The 6,000-nt window shown below is 45.3% G+C and overlaps 1 long non-coding RNA gene across 1 annotated transcript in view; it reads right to left on the bottom strand.

The window, feature by feature from the left end:
* Positions 1-2,585: 2,585 nt before the first annotated feature.
* The window catches only part of LOC137525634 (uncharacterized), a 178,840-nt gene continuing 175,425 nt past the window's right edge, over positions 2,586-6,000 (bottom strand). The window contains exon 3 of the long non-coding RNA XR_011022964.1: positions 2,586-2,864. This is a non-coding gene — a long non-coding RNA (uncharacterized lncRNA). The remainder of the gene's footprint in view (positions 2,865-6,000) is intronic.

Raw genomic sequence — 6,000 nt, 5'->3', positions numbered from 1 at the left:
TCCGTGCATCACAGTACAATATGCCTACCTGGTCCCTTGGGTGGGGTGGGCGGCAATCTTTTGCAGGGGCCCCCATAAATAGTAGTTACGACCCTGTTGAAGAGTACAGCTTTAGTAGTCTTTAGGGCTGACTCTATTTCCTCAGAGATAGATAGATAGATAGATAGATAGATAGATAGATATTTGCATCTCTTTATTTCTTAACCTTTTTATCACCTGGTGTATGCAGTGTATGGAAATATAAACATTACAATGTATAGTAGAAGATCTTCGTGCAGCATGGCAGTTGTGTTTTTTTGCCCTGGTTGACACCCGACAATCTATGTTGTTCAGTTTCACAGGATCAAAACAATGTTTTTGTTTTGTTTTTGTATAGATGGCAGAGAAGCTGGGAGATCATATAATCATATAATAGCTTGTTTTCACAGAAGAGAAGTAGCTGCAGACACAGAGATGACCTTACGCAAGTGTATTCTGACACACAGGGAACAAATGAAAAATCGCATATAATGGGAACCGCCATGAACCACTCATTGATTACCATTGGGCATGCCTGGGTTCACATTTTGCTATATGTACAACATTTATGGAATTTACCAAGTGCAAACCTTGCCTAAGTATGAGGTACAAAGTCACAAGGTATACAATAACACTTATACACCATATAGAAGATGTTATCAGGCACTATTGTTTACTACTTTACTGACAATTGTTTCACTGTAGCGCGTCTTCAGAGGCTATGTGGCCACACAGCCTCTGAAGATGTGCTACAGCTAAACAATTGTCAGGGGGACCCTTACTGCCATGCTGCCCCACAGCTGGTCAGTCACATCATCTGGTATGTCTCCTGCTTAAAGGGAACCTTAACTGAGAGGGATATGGATGTTTCCTGTTAAACAATACCAGTTGCTTGTCAGTCCTGCTGATCTCTTTGGCTGCAGTAGTGGCTGAATCACACACCTGAAACAAGCATGCAGCTAATCCAGTCTGACTTCAGTCAGAGCACCTGATCTGCATGCTTGTTGAGGTGCTGTGGCTAATGCTGGGGATACACTTAGCCGCCGGATCGACCCCAGCCGCATCTCCGCTCGTCCGTGCGGATCGATTACCGCTCGCCCCCGCCGGCGCTTCCTTAGCAGCGCTCGATTCCCTGCCATTGTCCGCCTGGGGCCAACGGTGCCTTAAAGGACTCCCGAGGTGAAAAAGAAACTTAATTTTTACTTACCTTGGGCTTCTTCCAGCCCCTAGAAGTCTTCTAGGTCACTCGTGGCAGCTCCAGTGCCCCCTGGTGTCTCCCTGGCAGCCTGCAAAGCTCGCTGACCCATCAGCAGGGCAGCGCTTCTGCGCATACGCGGGTGGGTTCACGTACCCGTGTCATCAGGCTTGTACTGCGTCAGCGCAGAGCAGACTACTGCATAGGCGCAGTAGGTTTTCCCAATAGATAAATCAGGGACATATGCCAGGGCCATGTGTCTGATAGTTTGCTCTCTGTGAACCTCATTGCGTTGTGGGAAATAATGGCTGTTTTCAACTGCCACCCAAGCAGAAACCCCTCTGCGCAAAGAACTCTCAGTAATTTTCACTACAGTTCCCCTTACATATGTGGTACGATTTTCCTGCAGCATGAGAGGCCACCGCAGGACAATCACACTATTTCGTATTTTATACAACCAGCAGCAGACTGTTCCGACAGGGTAATTTGCCTAGCTCCACCCCCGCTCAGTGACATGCTCCCTGCTGGGCAGGAAGTATGTCACAGGATTTTTCAAGAACTGCTCAGTACGTTGCACCGCTACTGAAACAATTTATAATTGATTGTTGCAGTGCCATTGAGTGCAATTGTGCGCTGAGCGGTACTGCTTGTACCACTTGGCAACGCACTGCATCGGCAACGCACTGCAGCATCTGTGTCACCTTTGCGTTGATCGAACCACTTCCATGACATCACGTGACGTGGGTACTGTGGCCAGTCTTAATGAGACCAATGGCCACTGCAACGAGCTGCGGCAGCGGAGAGTACCACAATACCCCACCATGTTTGAAAGGAGCCTTTAGGTTATAACTTTAGGTTTCTTGATTGCCTGTGCTCTGCAAACTTGCACAAAGCAGAACACATTAGGCACTTGTGTATAAAGTGCCAAAAACATTGCTGAACATTTCTATATATACCCATTAATTTTAAAAATGATTTAAAAACTTACAAGCAATAGAATGGATAAGTAACTGCATCATATCAGTGTTGTGTTAAAATAGTATGTGGTGCCAGGTGACAGAGGATACCTTGCCTATGCCATTACTATACCCAGAAACGGCCTTGCTTCTCATTATCTGTATCCAAGGCTGGGGTGGGGTGGATGAGCAGATACACACGATTTCATCGATGGTGATAAAGAAAGAAGCAGCCAAACAGGGTATGAAGACATATTGTACATCTGTGTATACCTATTTGTACTTACAATGAAATAAGGAGAATTTCATGTTGATCTCCTGGTACACCTGAGCCACACAAAACAACAAACTGAACAAGCTGTTCTCCTTCCTCCCACATAGTTAAGGCCATTAAGCAAGATTTCTCCAAACAGATGCACAAGGTGTGGGTGTTTTATTCTTGTCCGCTGTATTAAGTGATTTGAAGCTAGCTTGGTTTTCATCAGACCCCATTTCCATTGTATGAGAAGGAGAGAGAGAGCCACGTGCCGTGCTGATATGCCAGTGTCATGGAAACAACTAGAATGGCATGATATAGAACAATATGAATTGGCTCTGATTTCATTAGTTAGCAAGGTCACTCAGAAGACTGTTTACAGCATTTGTCACATACAGAAACATGCCAGCTATCGATGATTTGCTCTAGAAACTCTTGTCTGAAAAAAAAAATAAAGTAAAAAATCAACAAATGTCATTTTGATAGTAGCAAGAAACGATAGCTAAACCACTGACAACATAATACTCAAGTACAGGCAAAGAAGAAAATAGGAGAATCTGTGCCGTTAAAGGGACCCTGAAGTGACATGATATAAAGTCCCAATTCTACTTAGAACTAGGCTGGGTTCCATTTTTCTTTTTTTCTCACTGTAAAGGTTAATAATCCAATGTGGTAAATAACAGTTAAATTTCTCTGTAGTTTGACTGCAATTGGAACAGAGTGACTACCACTGATAACTAATCATAGGTCATAAAACTCCTGTGTTGCTGTGAAAAAACACTTGTGAGTCCAAGGCACAGATGAAAAGCTGAGCAGTTCCAGACCTGTCTGTATGAGAGCTGGATAAATGTTATCATTCACCTGAGGCACATTAAAACTGTAGGTGTACATTATAACTTTTAGCACCAAAATAAAACTATAGGATTTCAGAAAATTCCAATTTAAAGAGAACCCGAGGTGGGTTTGAAGAATGTTATCTGCATACAGAGTCTGGATCTGCCTATACAGCCCAGCCTCTGTTGCTATCCCAACCCCCCCTGAGGTCCCCCTGCACTCTGCAATCCCTCATAAATCATAGCCGTGCTGTGAGGCTGTGTTTACATCTGTAGTGTCAGTCTCAGCTGCTCCCCCGTCTCCGATTTTTTTTTCAAATCGGCCTTATAGTTTTTGAGAAAATCGATTTTAAAGTTTCAAAGGAAAAAAAAACACATTTAAAAACCTGCCGACTTTAATGGTTAATAGCAAATCCACCTTATATGCTAGAAACCCTAAATTTGCAGGATATGTTAAGGAGATCATTAGGAATAAGAGGAAAATTTTTTTTTTCAAAAAGACCTTATATTTTTTGAGAAAATCGATTTTAAAGTTTAGAAGGAAAAAAGTATAGTTTTGAATGCGGTAAATGTAACTTTTAGTAGCAAGCCTAACGGTAGTGTAATTTTACATGCATCAAACGAAAGCGCAATAAATTTCCTGACGGGGTTTCCAGGCGGTCTATACGCAGCCGCAGCGCTTTGGCCAGGGATCGCTATACAGCCGCAATATGGCTGTATGAAGATCCCTGGCATTTTTTCCTATTTTCCCAAAAAAAAATGTATGTTTAGAGTGTGGGAATTTTTTTTAAAAAAAATTATGTGGGGTCCCCCCCTCCTGAAACTTTTTAACCCCTTGTCCCCCATGCAGGCTGGGATAGCCAGAATGTGGAGCTCCGACCGATTGGGGCTTCACACCCTGACTATGCCAGCTGCAAAAAAGGTCCCCTAATACCGATTTTTGTTCCGGGGTATATGTTGGGGGGGCCCCCCAGGTTTATTTTGCCCTGGGGCCCCATTGTTGCTTAAACCGGCCCTGTTGCCAGGGCGTACATTTAAAAAGGGTGATGCTGTAATTTGGGTGCCAGAGCTATCCACAAGTAGAATATTTGTACTACTACTATTTGTAGTACTGAAATTCTACTACGAAAATTGGTAATTTTACTATGGCCTAACTTAACTTTATTCCCACACAAGCTCTTCACTCTGATGCCTAACTCTAACCAACTCTCCTCATTGATGCTTAATCCTAATTGACTCCCTGCTAGTGCCTAAGCCTAACCGACCCCCCTTTTCCCCACTGCAATATCTACTTATAATTACAACTAAACCAAACCCTATGCTCACAGTAACCATCCCTTCAACGATGCCCATTACTAACCTACCTCCCCTGTGACAAAGTGAGTGGTGTCCTGTGTTATAGATGGGATGTATATTGCTCCCAGGTTCCAGCGATTTCACTGGTAAGCAGCTCCAGAGGCTGTATTTGGACTTCGCTAATGCAGGTTGGCATTAGCCAGGAGTGCTTCCTGGGAGATCCGGGGCACCCCTGGGCACCAAGAGGGAATGATTGTGCGGCGCGCCTAGCGTGCTGTGGCAAAAAAATGGGCGTGGTCATGCCGCATAAACTGGGCGTGGTCATAGGTGGGGCCAAATGTACATGAACATAGCAGTGTCGTAACTTAAATATATTCAATAGGCAGTATTTCACATAAATAAGCCCCTCACCTGGCTTCTGTCTTGTCTTCGGCTGGCTGGCCTGTGTGCTGCACTGGGCTGGTGGTTATACTGGGCTGCCTGGCTGGTGGTTATGCTATGCTGGCCTGGCTGGTGGTGATGCTGTGCTGGCATTGCTGACAGTGATGCTGTGCCGGCCTGGCTGACGGTGATTCTGTGCCAGCTTGGCTGGCGGTGATGTTGAGCCGGCCTGGCTTTGCTAGGTGACTTGCTGGGGGCTTTGCTGGGCTGGGCAAGATGTTGAGGCATTTTGGGCGGCTTTGCTGGGCTGGGGGCTTAACTAGGCTTTGCTTGGCTGAATGCTTTGCTAGTCTAGGGCCAGGAGCTTTGCTAGGCTGGGGGGGTTGCTTTGCTGAGGGCTTTGCTTGGCTGTAGATAGGTAGCTGCCTCCAGTATAGGTTAGATAGGTAGGTTCCCCCAGTATAGATTAGGTTGGTAGCTTTCCCCAGTGTAGGTTAGAGAGGAAGGTGCCCCCAGTATAGATTATATAGGTAGATGCCCCCAGTGTAGGTTAGATAGGTAGCTTTCCCCAGTGTAGGCTAGATAGGTAGGTTCCCCCAGTGTAGGTTAGATAGGTAGCTTCCGCCAGTATAGGTTAGATAGGTAGCTTCCGCAGTATAGGTTAGATAGGTAGCATCCCCCAGTATAGATTAGATAGGTAGCTTCCCACAGTGTAGCTTAGATAGGTAGCTTCCCCCAGTGTAACTTAGATAGGTAGCTTCCCCCAGTGTAGATTAGATAGGTAGCTTCCCCTAATATAGGTTAGATAGGTAGCTTCCTCCAATGTAAGTTAGATAGGTAGGTTCCCCTAGTATAGGTTAGATAGGTAGCTTCCTCCAGTATAGGTTAGATAGGTAGCTTCCCCCAGTGTAGATTAGATAGGTAGCTTCCCCTAGTATAGGTTAGATAGGTAGCTTCCCACAATGTAGGTTAGATAGCTAGCTTCCTCCAGTGTAAGATAGGAAGGTGCGGGGCGCTGGGCGGAGCGGCGGGGGGGGGAGGGGGGGGGGTTGCGAGGATGCAGTT

Source organism: Hyperolius riggenbachi, chromosome 7 (assembly GCF_040937935.1).
Source record: "Hyperolius riggenbachi isolate aHypRig1 chromosome 7, aHypRig1.pri, whole genome shotgun sequence".
NCBI classification, from domain to species: domain Eukaryota; kingdom Metazoa; phylum Chordata; class Amphibia; order Anura; family Hyperoliidae; genus Hyperolius; species Hyperolius riggenbachi.
The sequence above is the reverse complement of the archived record's forward strand: the minus strand, read 5'-3'. Positions and strand labels throughout refer to the sequence as shown.